Consider the following 25,162-nt stretch of genomic DNA (forward strand, 5'->3'; position numbering starts at 1 on the left):
CTGGGACTGCAAGCAGCCTGGGAGAGCTAGCCCAGCCCTCAGGCCCCTGCACCACACAACCACGCACAACCACACACAGGGCGAGGGAGCCGGTGACCCAGCAGGAAGATTCGTCTGGTTAGACCATTATTCTTCTAACTGCTTGTGAAAAGAGCTATAGCCGGAGAATGAAAACAAGAGTTTCTGATCAGACTTCTTGATGCCATAGGCCCTTTTTATTTTCTTTGGAAGCAGATTCCAGGAATGTTTAGAAGTGGCTAGGGAATGTTGCTGCCTTTGTCTCTGGGGGGACACTGAGGCAGGCTTTGGGGGATAAGTTTGTACCTGGCATGAGCCTTCCTAGCCCTCAAGGGGTTTCTAGTCTTCACAGGGTAGGGGGGAGGCCAGCTCAGTCCTGGGGCCAATCCCAGAGCCTGCCTGAAGCTCAGGGTCGGGACCCTGGTGTGCAGCTGAGGCCCGTGTCTCTTTCTGGGAGATTAAGCCCATAAAAGCCTGTGGGGCTGCTAGGAGTTTGCTGGCAGCTGCAGTGGAGAGCAGGGCTCCTGGTGATTGGCTGCCAGATGTCGGTGCAGGGAGGGGGTGGGGCCTGCGCCCAGTGACTGGTCGGACAGTGTTGGGAAATTGTCCTTGTGGGGTTTGCCAAGGACTGACTCTCAGGGTGGCTTGGTGAGGGGTGTGCGCCTTGAATTAGGCCACGAGCTCCTGATGTTAAAGCTGCAGATCTCAAATGCTGGACCTCAGGGGTGGGGGGGGGGCTCCTGGCCGACCCCCCCGAAATTTCAGTTGAGGCCAGAGTGGCAGGACTGGAGCTCCCAGAGGGTCTTCACCCTCAGGAGTCCTGGGAGCACCCTTTGAGTGATGCTCAAGGTTTCGGCCGGCAGGTCGATGGTTGGCAGGTCCTGAGCTGGTAGCTGAGGACACTCACCAGGAGGCATCCATTAGGTGGATAATCATTGCAGACCTGCAGAGGGGGCACCTGGCTGGGCAAGTTTCTTCAAAGAAATGCTTTTGTCTCTCAGCTCCCTAAAAGCATTGCCTTTAAAAACCGTGTGTCCTATTACATGTTTCCTGCACCATTTTGTGTGAAACCTTGAAATATGCCCCAAAACTGACCACATCTCACCCTGGACGCCTTCTTGCCCACCTACCCCCAGTTCTGGCCACACCTGTCGAATGAGCCTTCCCATGCATTTTTAAGTCAACATCTAAAATTATTCATCCTAGGCCGCAATATTTGCAGAGAATGGAGAACCTCGTCCAGGAGATAAATATTGGCATTTTAAAAGTGACTGTTGGCCAACTTGAACTGTGCTCCCTGCTGTATAAAGCACCGGTGACATGACACCTCCTTTCCTTGGCAAACAGGTGGAGCAGCTGTGGGGCCTGTTCATCCTTCCTTTGCCTTCTTGAGGGTCTACTACCCCTCCCCCCCAGAGCATTATCCTAACTGAATAGACTTTCATGCTGGCAGGTCTCTTATTCATCGATCTAGCATATTTCTCTACAAGGAAAACGTACAGAAATTGACTTTAAAATTTTTTTCCTATGACCTCAAGTTGCTAAGTATCTAGAAAAAAAATCAGTGCGGATCCAGAGCACACAGTAAGCTCTAACACTCTAAGTGTTCCACTGGAAACGTGCCTCTTGGCGGCGGGTGGGTGTTTTTGGTGTTTTAATTAAAGACTTGGTTCAACCACCTTCCTGTGTTTGGTATCAGGAGCCCTTGGGTTTGGAGGGGACTGAGGCCTTTCATATGGAAAAGGTAGGAGGGGCTGCTGGGGTGGGGATCCCCAGGCCTTTCTGCACCTAGCAGCTTCAGAAGGGTCTGCTTCCTTTCCGAGGCCCCTGGGCTGGGGGGAGAGAAATGGGCCAGATCCTGCCCCACGCTCAGGGTTCCTGCAGAGGAGTCCCACCCTGGGGACGGTGTGGATACCGAGGTGACCACCTGAATGCTCCCCGGGAGCCAGGTCCTACTCCAGAGTCTCCCTTTGTTGCTGGGCTGAGAGATCTTGAAACCGTGCCTAGATTCCTGGGTGGGGTGGGGAGAGGCAGGGAGCCTGGACCAAGGAGCTGGCCAGGTGCTTTCTGGGGCGCTCCCGGAAGGGCAGGAGGTGCCTGCCGGGTGGGTCCGGAGGGCCTGGGCCCAGGGAGATGGTCACACATCCTGAGCAAAGCTGAGGGCCAGCCGGGGACAGTGGGGAACAGGCGCACCCTGTGGGGGTAGAGGGGGCATGTCTGCTGTCTCAGTTGTACCTCTAAGAACACAGAGCACAGCTGCCACCACTCAGGGCTTTTCCTGCCACCCCCTCACCCCCTAATTTGTCTCCTTCCTGATTTCCATGGTGTTCTGTGCTGCCACCATCTCATACAGGGGGCCTGGCCAACTGTAGGCATTTGACCCTACTTCGAGTGGGGCCCCAGGCAGACCAGTCCCCAGGGAAGGGCCCAGGTCTCAGGGTCCTGAGGGGCACCAGATGTGGAGTCAGCCTGGGGGGATTGTTTGTTGAAAAGAACATATTGACGGGAAGGCATCCCTGGTGCAGAAGCTACAGCCAGCCCCTGGTGGCTCCAGACTTTCCCTCCTCCTTGCACGTTCAGCTCCACGAAGGCGCAAGCAGCCGGGCCTGTCTTTCTTGGCCTCACTCTGAGGTTTTCAGACTTGGGCCAACGGGCTGCTCTCAGGCCTGATCTTGGGGATGTCGGTCAGGCTCCCAGGGAGTGACCAGCAGGGGTTTCTGTGTGGAGTCTGGCAAGATTCCTGCTGGACGGATGCTCTTCTATTCTGTTCGATTTGCCTGTTTCTTTGGTTGCGGGGCATGGCCACCCACTCGGACTATGTTACATTGTGGGGACATTGGACCCTCAGCCCTGGACCCTCTGTCTCTTTGTCGGTGGACCATCTCAGTGACTAGATCATGAAAATATTGGTGGTAGTGAGTGTGGGGCACTTGGTCCCTAAGTGCTCTCCAGATGAAGATGTCATCCTCACTGCAGCCCTGAGAAATGGGCACTCAGAATGTCACCCCTGCACTCCAGGGGAGGCACCCAAGGCAGAGGGCGTTGAGCTAACTGCTGAAGGTCACGTGGCTGAGTCAGAACACTGCATGGGGCAGAATTGCTCCTGTCCGTGCCCTCCCCACCATGGGGAGTGCACAAATGGATCAGGGCACAGGGGTTCTCAAATTTTTGGTCTAAGGATGCCTTTACCCTCCTTACGGACCCCAGAGAGCTTTTCGTTCATGTGCATTGTATCCTGATATTTATCCTATTTAGACACTTAAAGAGAAAAGTAAAGATATTTAAATAGTAATGTCTTTAAAAATGACGATAATAAATCCATGCATGTTACAATCAATATTGTAGAAGATAGCTGTGAAAAACAGCTATCTTCCAAAACAAGAAAATCTTTGGTAAGAAGCATGGCGTGACTTACATGTTTGCAAAGTCCCTTTAGTGTCTGGTTTAGCAGACGGACGACTGGATTCTCGTGTCTGCCTCTGCACTGAGCTGTTGCCACATCCCGTGTGTGCAGCTTCTGGAAAACCCCACAACACACTTGATGGGGGCGGGGTGTGAGTTAAAAAACAACTTATGCCTTAATATTTCCATGAGAATGATTTGACTTCACAGAGGCCTGTAAGGGCTTTGGGGAACTCCCAGAGCTCCCTGGATCACACATTGAGGACTCCTGGGGGAGGCCCTGGGGCCAGCCACTTGGACAGGGTGTGGGTTTGAAGATTGGCTTTGCCTTGTAGTTGGGTGGACGTTGCTAGCAACACCTGTCTCTTTTCTTATCATTTAGGATGCACCTGTGAAGTTTAGTTGGGGGCTGCAGGGGACCATTGGGGGAGGGCCTCACCCTGAGGGACAGGCCTACTGATGCAGAGTTTATGGTGGTGGGATTCAGGCTCAGGGGAGGCAGGCAGCTGGCTCTGTCCACTGCTGGGGTCTGATAGGGGCAGGGCCTTTTACTCTTAAACATGTAACTTGCAGAAGGTCACCAAAGGCTCAGCTGTAGGGGGTTGACAGCTGGGGACCCCCCAAAGGCCGTTCCTTTGCCTACACTGGCCAGGCCAGAGGCTGTCTTCAGATCCCCGGGAGGGTGTCCACATGTGCTCGGAACCAATGGAAAGAGCTGCCCGCAGGAGGCAGCGTTTACCTAATGCAGGAGAGAACTTGTGGTGGCTTCTGAAGCAATGATGGAGTGGGTGTCCTTGGGTGGGCAGAGGGGGCCACAGACAGCCCCCCCCACGTGACTCCCAGGCCGCAGACGGGGAGCAGAGCCTGCCAGGCATTCAGCCATCTGCCATCCCAGCCTCCCATCCAAGGAGGCAAACTGGGGACCGTGCCCTGTGGTTAAGTGTGGTTTAAGTTCGGGTGTTGGATTTTGGTTTGTTCCCATTTAAACCCTACGATGCTTTGTTGTTGGACGGTCCTTGGCCAGGATGCAGGCGCCTCATACCTTCTTTGCAAACTTCAGTAGCTCCTTTACACTGTAAGTAACAGGTAGACCTTTTCAGCTGAACTTGTCATGGTGTCTGAACATATCTTGAGCAGCTGTCTCCTGCTCATCCCCCCACAGCTGGGATGGAGGTGGGAGGCACTGTCCCGCAGGATGGCTGATTATTTGTGGTTCGGGCTTTGGTTCTTTTCTTTTCTTTTCTTTCTTTCTTTTCTTTTCTTTTCTTTTCTTTTCTTTTCTTTTCTTTTCTTTTTTTAAAGATTATTATTCATGAGAGACACAGAGAGAGAAAGAGGCAGAGACACAGGCAGAGGGAGAAGTAGGCTCTATGCAGGGAGCCTGATGTGGGACTTGGTCCTGGGACGCCAGGATCATGCCCTGGGCCAAAGGCAGGCACTAACCCGCTGAGCCACCCAGGGATCCCCTTGGGCTTTGGTTCTTTTTTTTTTTTTAAATTTTGTTTTTTATTTTTTATTAGTGTTCAATTTGCAAACATATAGAATAACACCCAGTGCTCACCCATCAAGTGCCCCCCCTCAGTGTCAGGCTTTGGTTCTTGAGGAGCATGAATGCACAAGGCCCGCAGAGCAAGGGTCGATGCTTCAGTGGTCCCCCGCCCTGCCCAGCCCTGGGGAGAATGGAGGTTCCCCGGGCTTCAGCTGAGGGGGGACACCTCTGGGGGATAGGATTATTGTTAACCCTCTAGTAGACCTCTTTGCTGCTGCCTCCGTGGAAAGGGGACCCAGGGCTGGTAGGAGGCAATGGAAGGTAGGAGAGTCCACACACGTGTGGACATGTGTCCCCACCTTGGTTCTCTCTCATGCACCTAGACCGAAATTCATGCTTTTGTGTGTTGGTTTGCATGCTTGTCACCCTCCTCCCTTCACTGGAAGAAAGTCCAAGAGGGCAGGCCTTTTGTCTGTCCTGTGTGTCGGTGCGTTCAGGGCCTAGAGCAATGCCTGGCATGCACTGCTGATGGATGCCACTGTTGACGGGTGCCACCATGCCACCATAAACTGTCCTCCACTTGTTTAAAAAAAAGGAAAGTATTGGGGAGGTTGGGTGGCCCAGTTAGTTAAGAATCTGACTCTTGATTTTGGCTCAGGGTCATGAGATTAAGTGAGTTGGGCTCCATGCTTAACAGTGTCTGCTTGAGATTCTCTCCCTCTGCGTGCTCTCTCTCTCTCTCTCAGATATAAACATAAATAAAATCTTAAAGAAAAATATTTTTATTTTATTTTATTTTTTTATTGGAGTTCAATCTGCCAACATACAACACCCAGTGCTCATCCTGCCAAGTGTCCCCATCAGTGCCCATCACCCAGTCACCCCAACCCCCTGCCCACCTCCCCTTCCACTATCCCTTGTTCGTTTCCCAGAGTTAAGACTCTCTCATGTTTTGTCACCCTCACTGATATTTCACTCATTTTCTCTCCTTTCCCCTTAATTCCCTTTCACTAATTTTTATATTCCCCAAATGAATGAGACCATATAATGTTTGTCCTTCTCCGATTGACTCTCACTCAGCATAATACCCTCCAGTTCCATCCATGTTGAAGCAAATGGTGGGTATTTGTCGTTTCTAATGGCTGAGGAATATTCCATTGTATACATAGACCACATCTTCTTTATCCATTCATCTTTCGATGGAAGGAAAATATTTTTATGAAGATATAATTTATATGTCCAGCAAATCACCCATCTAAAGTATACCATTTGATGGTCATTAATGGGTATTTACAGAGTTGTGCAACCATGATCATCACTCTTACTTTTAGAACATTTTCATCATCTACCTCCCACTCCACATCTCAAACCCATTTGTCTTTGCTCCCCATTTCCGGCATACATTCCCTGGCCCTGGCAACCACTCATCTCCTTTCTGCCTCCGGATTTGCCTATTCTGAACATTTCATAGGTATGAAATCCTGCAATGTGTGGTCTTTTGTGACCGCTTCATTCATTTAGCATACTGCTTTCCAGGTTCATCTGTGATCTGTGTTCTAGCACATATCAGCACTTCATTTTTCATGACCGAATAATATTCTGTTATATGGATACATCCCATTTTATTCATCCCTTTGGCACTTGATGGACGTAATTGGTGGTTTCCACTTTTTGGCTTTTTCAAATCAGCATATGAATTTTCATGTAGGCATATGTCTTCATCACTCTTGGGTCTTTACCCAGAAGTGGGAGTGCTGGGTCACGTGGTAACCAGATGTTTCACCTTCTGAAGACCTGCCAGACTGTTCCCATAGTGGGTGGACCACTCCACATTCCAGGTTCCACTTTGCACACCTCCTTATCAGTCCATCTGTCTTCTTGATTGTAGTAATCCTGGAGGGAGAGTATGAGGTGGCATCTTCCTGGTTTTTAAATTTGCAATTCTTCCATGATGAATGATCTGAGCAGCTTCTCGTGTGCTTGTTGGCCATTTGTATACCTGAAATGTCTTCAGGTCTTTTGCTTATTTTTAATTTTTTTTGAAGGGAGGGGAGAACTTTTATTATTAACTTATAATTTAGGTATAAATTTTTATCAGATATATACTTTGATGATAATTTGTCTCAGTCTCTGGGTTGTCTTTTTCATTTTGATGGTAGTGTTCTTGAAAGTATGAACATTTTACATTTTGATGGAGACCATCTGTTTTTTATTTTGTTACTTGTGCTTTTAGTGTCATATCTGAGAAGGATTTGCCTAATCTGAGGTCCTGATGATATATGCCTGTGTTTTCTTCTAAGAGTTCTGTACTATTAACTCTTATATTTAGGTATATGATCCATTTTTTTATATGATCCATTTTGAATTAAGTTTTGTATATGGTGTGAGGGAGGGGTCCAACTTCATTCTTTTGCCTATGGACGTCCAGTTGCCCCAGCACCATTTGCTGAAAAGATGGTACTTTCCAATTGAATTGGCTGGGCATTCTGGTTGAAAATCAGTTGGCCATAAAAACATAGCATCACTTCTGGACTTTCAGGTCTCTTGATTTGATCTATATGTCCATTCTTATGCCAGTGCCACATTGTGTTGCTTATTATTGCTTTGTAGTAAGATTTAAAATCTGGAAGAGTGAGTCTTCCAACCTAGTTTTTTCTTTTCTCAACATTTTCTCAATAGCTTTGGCTATTCTGGGTCCCTTTAATTTTTATATGTATTTTAGGATCAGCTTATCAACTTCTGCAAAGAAGCCAGCTGGTATTTGATAGGGATTGTGTTGAGTCTATAGCTCACTTTGGTAAGTATTGCCATTTTAATAATACAGAGTCTTCTGACCCATGAGCATAAGATGCTTTTCCATTTATTAGGTCTTTTATTTCTTTCAGAGATGTTTTCTAGTTTTCAGGTTATAAATTTCCCCCCTTTTTTGGTTAGATGTATGCCTTAAGCTTTAATCCTTTTTAGTACTATTGTAAATGAAATTTTGTTCTTAATTTCATTTTCAATAGTTCATAATTTGTGTGTAGAGATGCAATTCACTTTTTGTGTATCGATCATATACTCTATAATCTTGCTAATCATGTTTGTTAGTGCTAACGATTTTTTAGTGGATTCTTCAGGATTTTCTACATACAAGATTATGTCATTTACAAGCAGTGAAAATTTTATTTCTTCTTCTCCAACCTGGATGCCTTTATTTTATTGTCTTGCTTAGTTGTCCTGCCTGGAACCTCCAGCACAATGTTGAGTAGAAGTGTCAAGAAAGGACATCAGTGTCTTGCTGCTGATTTGACGAGGAAGTGTCTATCAACGTTACTTGTGATGTCAGCTGTGGGTATCTTATAGATGCCTATTATCAAGTTGGGGAAGGTACTTGTGTTGTTAGCTTGTTGAGTGTTTTTATCATGAAGCGGTGCTAGATTTTGCCAAGTGCTTTTTCTACGTCTGTTGAGATGATCAGCTCCCTTTTGCCCTTTATTGTTAATATGGTGCATTGCATTAATTGATTTTTGGATGTTACACCAACTTTGCATTCTTAGGATTGATCCAACTTAGTCATGGTTTATAATCTTTTTCATATGCTGCTGGATTCAGTTTGCTATTATTTTGTTAGGCATTTTGCATGTATATGCATATGATATATTGGTCTGCAGTGTTCTTGTGAGGCTGTCATGGTAATACTGGGTTCACAAAATGAGTTGGAAAGTGTTCTCTTATACTTTTTGGGAACATTTGTGATGAACTGGTATTTAATTCTTCCTTAAAGTTTTGGTAGAATTCACCAGTAAAGCCATCTGGGCCTGTTGCTTTTTTGTGTGTGTGTGTGGTTTTAACTCAGTCTCTACTTGTTATAGGTATGTGTCTTCCTGAGTCACTTCTGTGTCTCCCTGAAATCTGACCATTTCTGTGTGTTGTTGTTCATAATGCTGCCTTGTCCTTTTTTTTTTTTTTTTTCTGTAAGGTTGGTAGAAGTGTCCTCTCTTTCGTTTCTGAGTTTGGTAAATTGAGTGTTTTTTTCTTTTTTTCTTGTTTTTTAAAGATTTTATTTATTTATTCATGAGAGACACACAGAGAGAGGCAGAGGGAGAAGCAGGCTCCCTGCAGGGAGCCCAATGCCGGACTCCATTCCCAGATCGTAAGCCAAAAGCCGAAGCTCAACTGCTGAGCCACCCAGGTGTCCCTGCTTTTATTTCCTGATCAGTCTAGCTAAAAGTTTGCCAGTTTTATCCATCTTTTCAAAGAACCTGATTGTGGTTTCATTGAATTTTGTCTTCTCTTTTACATTCATTTCATCCCAATTTTTTATTCCTTCCTCCCTCTGCTCACTTTAGTTTGTTGTTCATTTTCAGTTCATTTTCCAGTTTGGGAAGATAAGTTATTAATTTGAGGTCTTTGTTCTTTTGATTATAGACATTTATAGCTGAAAATCTTCTAAGGCCTGTTTTCACTCTATCATAAATTTTGCTATGTTTTGTTTTCTTTTTTACTTACTTCAAATATTTTGTGATTTCTTTTTTCTTTTTCCCCCTTCTCAGTATTTTCCAGTTGCCCTGTGATATATTCTCTGACCCATGGGTCATTCAGACATGTATTGTTCAATTTCCATATGTTTGTGAATTTCTAATTTTTTCTCCTCTTATTGACTTGTAATTTCATTCTGTTGTGGTTGAACATTCTTTGTATGATTTCAATCCTTTTTACATTTATGGAGCCTTCTTTATGGCTTAGCCTGTGGTCTGTCCTCAAGAATGTTCCACGTGCACTTGAGAAGAATGTGCGTTCTGTCCTGGGGTGGAGTGTCCTGCAGGTGTCTGGTTGTTCTGGACTCTCCGGATCCAACAGTAAACCAGAGACACAAATATTCCTGCCCTGGAGGGCCAGCACTCAAGCCAGGGGAAATGAACACTGAGGAAGGGAGATACTACAGGAGCCTCTGTGCTGCCTGGGAGATAAGGAGCACTTGCTTAGGGGGGCTGGAGGGAGAGGTGGCTGCAGTTTTTCAGAGGGTAGTCAGGGTGGGCCTCATTGAGAAGGTGGCACTTGAGCAAAGACTTGAGGGAGGTCAGGGAAGCGGTACCTGATAAGAGAAGAATTTCATGAAAATTGATGTGAAAACACTATTTTGTGCTTAACACTTTTTAAGTTGTGATAAAATATGCATAACATAAAATGTATCAGCTTAACCATTTTTTAAAGTGTGCAGTTCAGTGGCTTTAAGCACATTTATGTGATTATGCAACATCCCCACTGTGTGTCTCCAGAACTTTCCATCTTCCCAGACTGAAACTGTCCCATTAAACACTAACTCCCCTTCCCCCAGCCCCAGTGCCCCTTTGCTCCATCTGTAAGTTTGGCTCCTCTAGGGACCTCATGTGCGTGGACTCCCACAGTATTTATCCTTGTGAGTCTAGCTTGCTTCGCTCAGCACGATGTCCTCCAGGTCCATCCATGGTGCAGCGGGTGTCAGACTGTCCTTTTTAAGGCTGGGTAATCCTCCATTGTGTGGACGGACTACGTCTTGTTTATCCATTTCTCTGTGGACAGACATGTGGGTGCTCCCACCTTTTGGCCATCGTGAATAGTGCCGCTGTGAACACCAGTGTGCAAGGTCCTGTTCCAGTCCCTGCCTTCAAAATGTGCATTTGAAAGCAGTGACCACCTGGTCTTGGCTCACCCCATGGAAAGAGGCCCACCTTTCTTCTCAGGCCTAGGGACAAAGCAGGGGTGACCCCGTATGTTGGAGAAATTGTGGAGTAGGATTCCCCTCCTGCCAATGTTCCCATGCTCTAAGGAGGAAAGGTGCTGCTTCCTGGGAACCTGGTGTCTCACCATTTTGGGTTCAGCCCGGGTTTGGGGTGGGACCGAGGATGGTGCTGTGTCAGAGGCAGAAGGGGGACAGAATCTCTCCTGCAAAATGTGGCTCATTAACTCAGCGGGTGCTTTCTGATGGATTGCCTCATGACCTGAAACCCGGCTGGTTGAGCAACCTGCTGTTTACCCATCTGAGGAGCCGCCAACGTTGAGGTGTGTTTGCTGGGCCAGCAGGACCCGGGGCAGCCCGTGTGTGGGGTGGCAGGTGAGTGGGGCACCGCCTGCTTCCTGGAAGCTCTGTCTTGGCGGCACCGTGATTAATAGCTACTTAGAAAAAAGTCCCACCTCGTGTAGCTCGAGTTCGTCCGTCTCCGGAGTGGCTAACCCACGTTCTGTTCTCCCGGTGGCTCGGAGGCTGTTTTCTGTTTCTCTTTTAGCCTCTCCTACAGGGAACGTCCTCCACCAGGGCAGCTCCTCCCAGGGTCTGTCCTTATAGGACAAGGGGAAGCATCTGCGGCCTGGCGGGGCACGGGTCCCGCTTTCACGGATATGCCCCCAATTGCTGTCTGTCCAAGGGGGCTGTGCCAGGCTGCGGTCCCACCCTCGTGGTGCAAGAGCCGCCCTTGTCCTCACAGACCTTGGTGCCCTCTGATCCGTGCAGACCTGTTGGGCAGGAACCGGCTTTCCCTTCGTTTGCCTTCCCCTGGATGCAGCAAATACCTCCCAGTCCATGGGTCACCCAGCTTTCCGGAATTACATTTTCTTTACATTGGGTCCTTTGCTTTTTGCTGATTTGTAGGTGCTCTTTATATATTCTGGATATACCCTCCATCGGGTTTGGCTTGTGCTTTCGCTTGGCTTGGGGTGCTGAGAGGCTCTACGCTCAGGTGTGGTCAGAGGCCTTCTCTTCCCATGTGCGTTCTCTCTTCTGGATCATTCTCAGCTCCTGTGATCTCTTCTCAGATTGTCATGTTTTGCTTGTTGTGATCCCCCCATCTTTCTCTTTCCCTGTAGTGATCTGCCCCAGCTGCCGATTGCATTGTTCTCCCTCTTGTCATGGGTGTAGCTCCCAGGCTTGTTTGGGGGACTGGTTTCGGACTCACCCTTCTCTCCCGGTGGATTCTTGATCCCAGCTTGAAGTCCACACTGTGCGTTCATGAGTGCTTTATTTATTTTCTTTTTTTAAGATTTTATTTATTTATTGATGAGAGAGAGAGAGAGGGGTCGGGGGGGGGAGAGGGAGAAGCAGGCTCCCTGTGGGGAGCCTGATACAGGACTCGATCCCAGGATCCTGGGATCACGCCCTGAGCCAAAGGCAGATGCTCAACCACTGAGCCACCCAGGTGCCCTCACCGGTGCTTTAAAAGCAACTTAGATCCTTGGCTGTATTCTCTGCTCTAGAGCTTAGCCACGTTGCAGATTACTCATTTTGTGGTCAAGAAAAGCTGGTCCAGCAGCGTGGATTGGTCGGCTGCGCTTGGCACAAGGTCTCAGCCAGTGGGTGGCCGAGCAGATCTGCTGACTCCTGCGCCCTGGACTTAGTGCTTAGTCCGTGCTGGCCGGTGCCGAGGTGCTGAGCGTTGCCTGGTCTTCAGTGTCTGGGACACACATGTGTCCCTGATGCGGGGACCCTGGATAGCGCTGGGCAGTCCTGTCCCTACCTGTGCTGCTCAGTATGGCAGCTGCCAGCCTCACGTGGCCACTGAGCCCTTGAAACGTGGCCAGTGCCACATGTTGAAATAATAATATCGTGCACCTATTAGGTTAAACAGAATATATCATGAATATTGATTTCAACGGTTTCTTTTTCTTTGATTTTAGAAATGTACCCACACTGTAAAATGACATTTGGAGCTCGAGTTACATTGCTGTCAGGTGGCAGGGGTGGTTTGTAGCATTCCTTAATGGGGGTGAGATCGGCTTCCTTGTTTCTTGTCCCCTGCCCCTCTAGTCCCCCCGCTTCTACCGTGACCCCCTCCACTTCCCCCGTCTGTTCTCAGACAGAGCCCCCTTTCCTGCAGCTGAGTTTCCTGTGATTTAGCCGCCAAGAGTCTTCACTGGAGGCGAGGAGGGAGGCATGAGAACCTCCATCCCTGCACCCTCTACCCCAGGGCAGGCTCAGCATCTCTCCCAGCCCCGAGAGGGCAGGGGGTCAGGAGCGTTGGTGCTCAGAGGCTCAGGAGGCTGGGGTCCGGCCCTTTCTGGAAATGCTGGGCCTCAGGAAGACAAAGAGCCCTGGCTGGCATCTCTGTGGGTCTCATACTGGACCCCAGACTCCTGGGACCGAGGCTCACCCCAGCCCTGGGCTCAGACTCTCATTCTAGACCAAGCCGAGGGAGACAGTTTCAGCGGTGTTTAATCTCCTAAAGAATTAGGTTCTTGGGGCTCCTGGATGGCTTAGTTGGTGAAGGGTCTGCCTTAGCAGGTCGGGGCTAACGTCATGATCTTAGGGTCCTGGGATCGAGCCCCACATCGGGCTCCCTGCTCGGCGGGGAGTCTGCTTCTCCCTTTCCCTCTCCCTCTGCCCACTGCACACACTTGCGCGTCCTCTCTCTCTAATAAATAAAATCTTAAAAAAAAAAAAAAAAGAATTAGGTTCTTACTGAAGTCCAGGAATAGTAGTCTGGTTATTTAACACTCATTGCTGGTCCTAGATGCTCAGACAGCTCTCTGCACTGTGCTGGGGTGTCCTTGCTGTCCTGAGGCTGTCGGGGTGTGTGGTGGCTGGGAAGCCGCGGGACTCCCTGTGCCCGGCTGCGTGGTCAGTGGCCCGGGGTGGGCTTAGCGCTTTCCTGGGAGAAAGAAAATGCCTCCGAGCTAACAGGCCATCTGGCCAGATAACGTGATGGTCTACATTTTGAGGCAAAAACGATTTCTTTACAGGGCTGACTTACTTAATTACATCATAATAAATAAAGTTTTGTTAAGTATTTTCTTTCTTTTTTTGTTTTATAAATTTTTATTTATTCATGAGAGACACAGAGAAAGAAACACAGACACAGGCAGAGGGAGAAGCAGGCTCCGTGCAGGGAGCCCGACGCGGGACCCGATCCCGGTCTCCAGGATCAGGCCCTGGGCTGAAGGCGGTGCTAAACCACTGAGCCACCAGGGCTGCCCCTTGTTAAGTATTTTCTATTAACAGGACTGTCACATAGAATAAACTGTGTCTTTATAGCTTAACCATTTTATTTTTTGCTGTGCATCACATACCCAGGACATACTTACCATGTGAGTGGACATTTGTACCTCTTGACCCTCTTCACCCACCTTGCCTACCACCCACCCCCTGCTCCTGGCAACCACCCGAGTGCTGTCTGTATCTATGAGTTAAGTTTGGTTTTGTATTTAGATTCCACATGTGAGTGAGATCCTACAGTATTTGCCTTTCTCTGTCTGGCTCATTTCACTTGGCACCCCTTCCTCCAGGGCACCTCCGTCCTCCCTGGGGACCCGGGCAACCTTGGGGCCTCCAGAGCCCCATCACCTGTGTGTGCAAGGAGCGGTGACAGGTGGCAGTCTGTCACAGGGAGGGTCCTGGGGGGTTGTTCTCAGAGGGGCAGGTGCCCCTCCCACATCCATCCCCGTGGAGCACTGGACAGTGGGCTGGGGGGTGGTGGAGTGTGCGCTTGGTGTGGGCCTTCACCCTCACATGGGTTTTCTGGACACAGATGTGCTTTTCTTCGCTCTAGATTTTATTTATTCATTTTTAAAAAGATTTTATTTATTCATTCATAAGAGACACAGAGAGGCAGAGACACAGGCAGAGGGAGAAGCAGGCTCCCTGCAGGGAGCTGATGTGGGACTCGATTCCAGGACCCCCAGGATCACGACCTGAGCCAAAGGCAGACACTGAGCCCTGAGCCACCCAGGTGCCCCTCTTCACCCTCACTTTAACCGGCCATCTTTTGCTGAGGCGGAAGAAGGGGAGGGCCTGGGAGGAGAGAGAATGTTCACTAAGTAATTCACCTGGGAGTCCTTTCCAGGAAGCCTGCGTTGGGGTGCAGTGGGGCCTCTGCTGTTGGACCAACCAGGGTGAAATCCGCTTTGCTCCATGCTGCCTGCATATCACTGGTGACCTTGGTGTTGCTTGGTTTTTAACCACTGTGCCCCCTGTTTCCTGATCTGGGGGCTAGAGAAAGTAACACTCAGCTCATAAGTAACAATTAAGTGGAGGGCTGTATTAGTTAACTGAGCCCTGTAAACCATGGGGTAAAACTATTTCAGGGCCTGATGGTAAATATTTGACACTTGCATGCCATTCAGTCTCTACAACCTTGCTGCCCCAGTGAAAGAGCAGTCAAAGGCAATATGTAATGAATGGGCACCACTGTGCTCCAATAAAACTTTATGTATAAAAACAAGCTGTGGGCCGGATTTGCCCCACAGGCAGTCATTTGCTGACCTCAGGTGATTTTATCTCATGAACCTGCAGGTGGATCATTTGAGGAGGGCTCAGCTGGACCGTTCTTGGGACCTGCTGAGTCCCCCTGTGCTGAGGTCAGGCCTCACTCCCTGGCCGGGGGGCCGACTGGCTGTTGTTCTATTTCATCACCAGGCAGCCTAAGCCTGGCTCGGTCTCCTCTTGGCCGCAGGGTTCCCAAGGGCAGCAGGAGAGGGCAAGCTCCTGTGTCCTCCTGCATCACATTTCTGTTGTCCTTTGCTCTTGCTGATTTGGCTCAAGTGAGCAGGATGGCCAAGTCCAGAGTCCTTGGGAGACGACTTTGCTAGATGGAAGGGCCAGGGAGGAGGAGCTGATTCGCTGAGAGGGAACCCCCGAGCGGGTTTGTGGAAGCCGGTCTGTGTTGTGCCTCCCAGCTGCTCCTCATTCTTGCCCTCGGGTCACAGCAGGCTCATGCATGCTCCGCAGAGCTGCCAGGTTGGGTTTCGTGCTTTGACTGTTCACGGTGCAGGCGTGATTAATATTTTAGCTTTGCTCCTGAATAATTTTACACGGGAAGCTATTAGAGTCAGCTGATGTGCCCTGCACTGTTGTCTGGTGACCGAGCTGAAGGCCCAGGAGATTTAGGAGCATTTTGTGGAGCATTTTAGGAGCCTAGCCGTGCATGCGTGACACTCGGCCCACGGCGGGGCCCTGTCTCTACTCCTGGCTGTGACACTGGGCCTCAGTTTCCTTATCAGAGGAACAGGCCATCAGATAAAGTCACATTTCTGCCAGCTGGGCTTCAGCCACTTGTCGACCATAGAGAGGTGGTGTCCATCTACATGAGGGAGGTGTTTGCCCGGCTACACCCCGGCTACACCCCGGCCACTCCCTGCAGGGTGTGAAGTCCCCTTTGGAAGGCTACCTGTGACAGATGCTGAAGATGAGAACTTTTCTTCTCTGTTCTCATCCAAGAAAGGTTGGCCTTCTGCCCTGGTTCCAGTGCTCGCCTCTGCTCCCCACTTTACCCTCTATTCCCGGACTCCAAGGAAGTAGATTCTGAACCTGTTTGGAATCAGAGGCTCTTTTTTTTTTTTAGATTTTATTTATTTATTCATGAGAAACAGAGAGAGGCAGAGAGACAGGCAGAGGGGGAAGTAGGCTCCCTGCAGGGGGACCAATGCGGGACTTGAACCCAGGATCACGCCCTGAGCCAAAGGCAGATGCCCAGCCACTGAGCCACCCAGGTGTCCCTAGAGGTTCTTTTTAATGATGGAGGTGGAAGTCACATAACCCATTCACAGGGGGCAGTTCAGTGGCAGTTCATACGTTGACAGAGTGTGCAGCCACCAGCCCCGTGTTGCCGGGAGCCCTGTGCCCGTCAGCTGTCACACACCGCGTCCCCTCCCCTAGCAGCCAGCAGTCTGCTTTCTGTCTCTGGAGGTGCCTCTTCTGGACACTCACGTAAACAGATTATGTGACATGAGATTGTTTGGCTGCTCTGGTGGCAGCAGGTTGGCGCGGTTCATCCACAGCCACGTGGGTCAGGCCCCCTTCCTTCTTACAGTCGAGTCGTAGCCCACATCTTGTTATCCGTTCATCTGTTGACGGACCTTTGGTTGTTTCTACCTCGTGGCTGCCGTGAGCCTGCAGGGACAGGCTTTGGTTTGAACACCTGCTTTCACCTGGGGACCGTCCGATTCCCCACTCTGGAAGGAGCTGCCGTGTGGGGCTATTCCAGATGCTACTTTAGACAACAGGAGGGTGTTGGCATCTCTCCATTTTGCAGGGGCCCTGTGCTCCTGTGCCATTCCAGAAACTGTTACCTTTCTGTGCCTTGCAGAAGAGGTCCCCAGGGCTGGGCCAGGCTGGGTCTGTCCAGGTGCACGGCTGGTGTCGGCTCCCTGGGGCCTGGGCTGCCCCCTGCACACCCCACCCCCCCGGCCTAGGACATGGGGCCACTCTGTGCCCAGGCTCTTCCTTGGGGCTGCAGAGCTCCTACAGAACGCTGCACAGTGACGATTTCAATCTCCCTGGAAATGATGAGCGCTTCTAAAAATAGACGCCGATGGCAGAAGGCTAACATTTTTAAATAGTTCAATAATTTCCTTATTCTCTGTGGGGCATAGGGAGGATCACTCTAAAATGGATGCTTTTAAAATTTCCTGGAACCCGGTCAGTGCTTTTGTGTTTCCAACAATTTATGGGGGATGGCACTTCGTAGACCATACGATTCCCATTCGAAGTGTACGGTGCAGCCTTCTTTTTAGTATATTCACAGGATTGTGCAGCCATCATCGCAATCAATTTTGGAACATTTTCGTGTCCACCCAAAACAAACCCCGTGCCTGTTTGCTGCTGCTCCCCATTTGCATCCCCTGCCTCTCCCCAGTTCCCAAAACCATGAAGCTTTTGTGTCCATGGATTTGCCTGTTCTGAGCATCTTGTGTAAATGGAAACTTGCAACACGGGGTCATTTCTTACTTGCTGCCTTTGCCGGGCATCATGCGTTCATGTGTGCTGTAGTGTGTGCCCGAGCTTCGTGCCTTATCACAGCTGAGCAGTATTACCATGCGTGCCTGGACCACAATTTATTTATCCCTTCATCACGTGGTGGACAGTTGTGCTACTTCGAGGTGTGAACACGGGTGTGCAAGTTTTTGTGTGGACGTGTGGTTTTTGTCGGGTTGAGGCTTAGCCAGGGAGTGGAATTTCACGTCCTGGGTCACCTGGTAACTCTGTTTAACTGCTTTTTTGTTTTGTTTTCCACGTGTACTTTTTTTTTTAAGGATTTATTTATTCATGAGAGGCACAGACAGAGAGAGAGAGAGACAGAGAGAGACAGAGAGAGAGAGAGAGAGAGAGAGAGGCAGAGACATAGGCAGAGGGAGAAGCAGGCTCCTCGCAGGGAGCCTGATGCGGGACTCGATCCTGGATCCTGGGATCACGCATTGAGCCGAAGGCAGACACTCAACCACTGAGCCACCCAGGCATCCTTCCACTTGTACTTTTAAAAATAATGAATCTTTTCCACTTTAAATAATTGCAATTGTGAGAAATAATGCCAAGATAATAAGTCCCCCGGGACCCCCTGTACCTTTTACCTAGTTTATCCTCAGCAGCAAAATCCTGCACAACTGCACTGCCTTCTTATGACTGGGGTGCTGTCAAGGATGCAGGGGAGGAGTTATAAGTATTTCCGTTAGCACGAGGAGCATCCCTTGTGCTGGGCTTTCAAAGCTGTGGATCTCCCCACCTGGACCTCTGATCTGCTGTCCACCTCTGCCATTTTGTCATTGTGACACTTGTGCAAGGTAGAATCCCATAGCACACCTTTCAGGACTGGCTTTCCTCTCTGGTGTAGCTGTACCGGTTGTTGTGTGTCCATGGACCTCGTCTTGCTGAATGGTATTCCGTGGTATGTATGCATCAGTGTGTTTAACTGCTTGGCCTTTGAGGGACACCTGGTTTGTTGGTAGTTTTTGGCTGTTTTGAATAAAGCCACTGCAGCTGTTAGTGTATATAGGTTTTTGTGTGAATATAAACCTTTATTTCTTTAGGATAAATGCCCTGCGTGCAAACGCTGGGCTGTAGGATTGTTGCACAGTTAGATTTTTAAGAAACCGCCACATTTCCCCCCAAAGCCTGTACTGTTTGACATCCCTGCCAGCAACATGTGAGCAATCTGATTTCTTCGTTCTCACACCAGCGTTTGGTGTTATTTTAGGCATTTTCCTAGGTGTGTAGTGAGCCTCGCTGCCTTGACGTGCATTCCGTTAGTGGTGACGATGTTGAGTTATCTTTCCCTGTGCCAATCCGCCGTCTGGCTGTGTCCCTCATGAAGTGTCTCTTCACGTCTTCTGTTCATGTTTTAACTGAATTGGTTGGCGCTTTACCGTTAAGTTTTGGGAGTTCTTTCCATGAGAGCCTCTAGTCCTTTGTTAGCTGTGTGGTTTGCAAGTATGTTTCCCCATCTCTGATTTCTATTTTCATCTTTGTGATGGGTCTTTCACAGACAGAAGCTTGTCCAGTTTATCTGTTTTCCTCTGTGTGGCTTGAATATCTGATATTCAGTCTGAGAACTCGTCGCCTCATCCTAGATCCAGAAGATTTTCCTCCTATGAGAAAATGTTGTTTTTCTGAAAATTTGATAGTTTCATTTTATGTTTACATTGCTGATCCATTTTGAATTATTTTTGTGTAACTAAGGTATGGTCATGATTTTGCTTATTGATGTCTAATTATTTCACCACCATTTGTGCGAAGGCTGTCCTTCCTCCACTCAATTCTTTCTAGACCTTTGTCCAGAATGAGTTGGGCATGTCTGTGGGCCTGTTTCTGGGCTCTCCACTGAGTTCTGGTGATCCGCGTGGCCATCCTTCCACCAGAACCACACAGCCTGATCACTGTCACTGCACGGTAAGTCTTGAAATTAGGCAGATGGACTCCTCTCACTTGATTCCTCTTCAGGTTTTAGTTATTCTAGTTCCTTTGCCTTTCCATATGTTTTAAAATAATACTGTCTCTATCTACAAAAACGAAACAAAACAAAAACAAAAAACAAACCCCAAACCAAAAAAACCCACCAGCTTACTGAGCTTTTGTTTGGAATTGCATTCTACCTGTGTGTCGACTTGGGAGGAGTGACATCTTGACTACGTTGAGTTATCCAATCCATGAACGTGGTATGTCTCTCCACTTCTTTAGATCTTCTCTGTTTTCTTTCCTCAATTTTGTGTAGGTTTCAGCACACAAGTCTTGTACGTGTTCTGTTAGATTTACACTTCAGTATTTCATTAGTTTTGAGCATTTATAGATGGTGTTGTATTTTAAATTTGGGTGTTCATGGCTAGCATATGGGAATGCAGTTGACATTTATATGTTGACTATATCTTGGGACTTCATTCAACTCACTTTTTATTTTTAGGAGGCTTTTCTTTGTAGATTCCCTGGGGTTTTCTACAGGGATGTCATCTACAAATGGGGACAGTTTTATTTCTTTCTTCCCAATCTGCTTGCTTTTTATTTCTTTTTCTTGCCTTGTTGCATTTCATAGAAGGTCTACCACTAAGTTCAGTAAGAGTGATGAGAAAAAACGTCCTTGCTTTTGCAGACAGCACTTTATCAAGCTGAAGAAGTTCCCCTCCTCCTATTTTGGGGAGAGTTAGTCATAGATGGATGTTGAAATTTGTCATAGGCTTTTCTACATTGATTGATAGGATTGTGTGATTTTTCTTCTTTAGCCTGTTGATAGAGTGTATTATATAGATTGATTTTTAAAAAAGATTTATTTTAGAGAGAGAGAGTGCACACATGCACATGAGTGCATGAGTGGGGGGTGGGGCAGAGTGAGAGAATCCTCAAGCAGACTCCCTGCTGAGCATGGAACCCAATGGAGGGCTTGTTCTCAGGATCCTGAGATCATGACCTGAGCTGAAATTAAGAGTTGGACTGAGCTACCCAGGCATCCCATAGATGGGGTAAAAAAAAAAAAAAAAAAAAAAAAAAAAAATATATATATATATATATATACACACACATATATGTATATTGAACACCAGCCTTGCATTCCTGGAATAAACCCCAACTGGTCATGGAATATAATTCTTTTCATATATTGCTGATTGATAAAATTTTAAGATTTTTTTAATAAAGATTTTATTTATTTATTCATGAGAGACAGAGAGAGAGAGGCAGAGACATAGGCAGAGAGAGAAGCAGGCTCCATGCAGGAAGCCTGATGTGGGACTTGATCCTGGGACTCCAGGACTATGCTCTGGGCCGAAGGCAGGCACTAAACCACTGAGCCATCTAGGAATCCCCCAAATTTTAAGATTTTTATTTTGTTATTCGTAAGGGATATTAACCTATGGTTTTCTTTTGTATTCTTTTTACAGGAGTTTGGTATCAGGGTAGTACTTGTTCCATAAAATATATTGGAAAGTATTTTCTCCTATTCTGTTTTCTGCAAGAGAGTGTGTAGAATTGATATTAATTCTTCACAGAATTTACTAATGAAATCATTTGGAGATTTATTTTTTTCCCCAAAACGGAGAGCTTCAAAATTAAGAATTCGATTTTCTTTATAGTTATAAGGGCTATTCAAATTACCTATTTCATTTTGGATGAGTTGAGATGGTTTGTATTTCTTTAAGAATTGGTTTCTTTTGTCTGCATTGTCAAATTTATGTGTGTAGAGGTATTCATAGTACTCCTTTGCTATCTTTTTGATAATAAAGACTGCAGGGTCTGTAATGGTCTTCATTTCATTTTTGGTATTGGTAATTTGTGTCTGTTTTTTCCTTCTTCAGTTTGCTAGAGTTTTGTCAATTTTATTTTATTTATTTTATTTTTTAAAAATATTTTATTTGTTTATTCATGAGAGACAGAGAGAGAGAGAGAGAGAGAGAGAGAGAGGCAGAGACACAGGCAGAGGGAGAAGCAGGCTCCATGCAGAGAGCCCAATGCAGGACTCGATTCCGAGTCTCCAGGATCACACCCTGGGCTGAAGGCAGCACTAAACTGCTGAGCCACTGGGCTGCCCGAGTTTTATCAATTTTATTGATTTTTTTTTTTTAATAAAGAATCAGGTCATTGTTTCATTGTTTTTCTCTATTTTTCTGTTTTCAGTTTTATGTGTTCCCCAGTCTTATGATTATTATTTCCTTCCTTTTGCTTACTTGCTTTGGATTTATTTTCCTCTCCTTTTGCTCACTTTTTGAGATATGTCCTTAGAATTTGATTTGAGATTATTCCTTTATTTCTGATGTATGCATTTAGTGCAATAAATATTTGTCTTATCACTGCTTTAGCTGTGTGCCACAAAGTTCGGTATGCTTTGCTTTTTTGTTTTCATTCAGTTTCATGTATTTACAAAATTTTCCTTTGAAACTTTAATGTATGGATTATTGAGAAGTATGCTTTTTTAGTTTTAAAATATTTAGAGATTTCTGTTACCTTTCAGTTATGGATTTCTAATTTGAATCTGTTGTGGTCAGAGACACATTATGTATGATTTCACTTTTTTTTTTTTTTTTTTTTTTTTTTTATTTTTTTTTTGATTTCACTTTTAAATGTGTTGAGGTTATTTTGTGGCCTAGGTTATGATCTGTATTGGTATATGTTGATGAGCACTTTGGAAAGAGTGTAAATTCTGCTGTTATTGAGTGGAACGTTCTATGGATATCACTTAGAATCTGTTGGTTGATTGCTTCCACATCCTTGGTGGCTTTTCTGTCTAGTTGTTCTGTTAGTTGTTGTTGAAATGGGGGTATTGAAATTTATAACTGTAGTTGGGGATTTGTCTCTTTTTCCTTTCAGTTCTATGCATTTTTGCTTTACACATTTTCCTCCTCTGTTGTTTGGTGCGTACACATTTAAGGTTGCCATTCTTCTTGTTGGATTGACCTTTTGTCACTATATAATGTTCCTCTTTGTGGTAAGTTTCTTTGTTCTGAAGTCTGCTTTATCTAGTGTCAATATAGTTATGCCTACCTTCCTGTGGTTAATGTTTGCATATCTTTTTTCATCCTGATTATGTTACTATTTGAAGTGAATTTTTGTAGACCTCATATAATTGAGTCTTTTAAAATCTTTTTAGTCCATTTGACCAATCCCTGTCATTTAATTGGCATATTTTGACCATTTGGCTTTAATGCAATAATTGATATGTTAAGGCTTATGTCTACCATTTTGTTTTGTTTGTTTTCTCTGTTTTTCATATCTGTTATCTTTTTTCTGCCTTTTTGTGGGTTATTTGACTATTTTTAGAATTCCACTTGGATTTATCTGTAATTGTTTTTGAGCTTTCCATAGCTTTCTAAGTGGTTGCTCTAGGCGTTATATTCTGTACACATAACTTTACCACCACCTACTGTGATACAAGCTTGAGTGAAACATATAAACCTTACTTTTATGTCCTTTTACCCATCCCCACTTAATAATATAACTGTCTTAAATATTGCATTGCAGTTTTTGCTTCAATTGTTAACCATTATTTAGGAAACTTGAGAAAAGGAAAGCCTATCGTATTTACTCATATTTTAGCTTACTGTGTTCTTTTTTACTTCCCAGTGTTCCAAGTTTCCTTCTTTTATTGTTTCTGTTTAAAAAGCTTTCTTTAGGCATTCTTTTAGGATGGGTTGCTGATGGTAAATTCTCTTGGTTTCCTTTCATCTGAGAAGGTCTTGATTTTCTGTTTATTCTTACAGGATGTTTTTACTGGATATAGAATTTTAGACTGATAATTCTTCTCTTTCATTACTCCAGATATATTGTGTGTAGCCTCCAGTTGTTTCCCCAATATACATAAGGTATCATTTTTTACTGTCTGCTTTCAAGATTTTTCTTTGTTATTAGGTTTCAGAAGTTTAATTATGATGTATCTTTGTGTGAATTTCCTTGTTTTATTCCATTTGGGGTTTGTTAAACTTTATGGAATCTGTAGGTTTATGTATCTTGCCAAATTTGGGATGTTTTCAACTGTTAACTTTTTGAGTATTTTTTCAAGTCTGCCCCCCAGCCCCCCTCGGGGATTCTGATGAGGTTATAGGTACACTGGTCCCTGAGGCTCTGTTTAGTTTTTAATATTTAGTCTGCTTTCTCTCTTGTGCAATTTAGATAATTTCTATTGGTCCATCTTCCAAGTCATAGGTTATTTCCATCCCCTCCCTGCTGTTGAGTCCATCCATTGAGCTGCTTGGTTCCTACTGCATTTTTCATTTCTAACATTTTTACCTGGTTCTTTATTTTTTTAAGATTTTATTTATTCACAAGAGACACACAGAGAGAGGCAGAGACATAGGCAGAGGTAGAAGCAGACTCCTTGTGGGGAGCCTGATGCGGGAGTTGATCCCAGGACCCTGGGATCACACCCTGAACCAAAGGCAGATGCTCAACCACTGAGCTACCCAGGCACCCCTCTACTTGGTTCTTATTTGCCTCTACTTCTTACTGAGATTTTGTTTGTTTGATGAAACTTTTTTCATCTGTTTCTAGTATATCCATACTTTCTTATTAAAGCTTTCTTATCATAACTGCTTTAAACTCTTTGTCAGGTAACTCTAACATCTTAGTGTCAGCTGTTGGCTGTCCTTGTCCTGTCTGACTTGTTCTGTTTGACATCTCCCTGGTTCTTGGACCAATGAATGATTTTCAGTGGAAATGTGTACATTTTCACATGCTGCATGACTATGGGTCTTGAACCTCCATTTCAGTTAGTGTTCTCTGACACCGTTCTTGCAGGGGAGGAGGGGTGCTGCTCCATCACTGCCAAGTGGGTATAGAAGTCTAGTTCTCTAGTTGGCCTCTGTTGATATTCCAGTGAGGCTCCTGGTTATTGCTATAGCATTTGGGGCTTCTGCTCCTTATGTGGTCCCCACCAATACCATTTCAGTTGGTGATGCAGAAAAGTCCTGACTCTCCATCAGCAATTTCCTGACCCCAGTGCGGTGGGGTAAGGGAGGGGTGCCTTGCTACTGCCAGGTGGGTGTGGAAACCCAGGCTCCCCTAGGTGCCTGTGCCAATACAGTGGAATGCAAGGAGGATTTATTACTCCCCTTCGGGGAAGAAAATCCCAGCTCCTTACTTTGGCTTATCTGACATCACCCCCATGGGGGTTTGGGGTGCCTATTACAGCTACACAGTCTGGAAGTCTCGGCTCCCTGCTCAGCCTTTGCTGCTGTCAGTCTGAGTGGGTGCCAGTTTATCTGTGTTGTCTGTTCAGTGGTTATCGTCTAAACACATTGTCTCATTAGGCTGCCACTTTCCTGGTCCCTTGGCTAAAGAACAGTCATTCTTGGTTGCCTTTTGTGTGCTTCTACTGGTGTGTATGGGTTTCTGGCTCTTCAGCTAGCTCCACGTCTGGGATAAATAAGGCAAAAACCCAACCCAGAGAGCTGACCACCGTGCCTTTTGTTGGGTCCCCCAGTCCCTTGCCCATCTTCCTCCTTCTCTCCCCCTTCAGAGTCGCATGTTTGTTTTCTGTGCAGCATCCTGGTGTTTTAATTACACTTTGTAGGAAGCATAGGGAAAAGTACACCTACACCATCTTTCTGGAAGCC

At 46.4% G+C, this 25,162-nt stretch overlaps 1 protein-coding gene across 2 annotated transcripts in view; it reads left to right on the top strand.

Annotated features, from left to right (window-relative positions):
• SHANK2 (SH3 and multiple ankyrin repeat domains 2) overlaps nucleotides 1–25,162 on the top strand; it is a 509,904-nt gene that overhangs the window by 3,015 nt on the left and 481,727 nt on the right. The window lies entirely within an intron of this gene.

The sequence above is a fragment of the Canis lupus genome, chromosome 18, assembly GCF_011100685.1.
Source record: "Canis lupus familiaris isolate Mischka breed German Shepherd chromosome 18, alternate assembly UU_Cfam_GSD_1.0, whole genome shotgun sequence".
Lineage (NCBI taxonomy): Eukaryota > Metazoa > Chordata > Mammalia > Carnivora > Canidae > Canis > Canis lupus.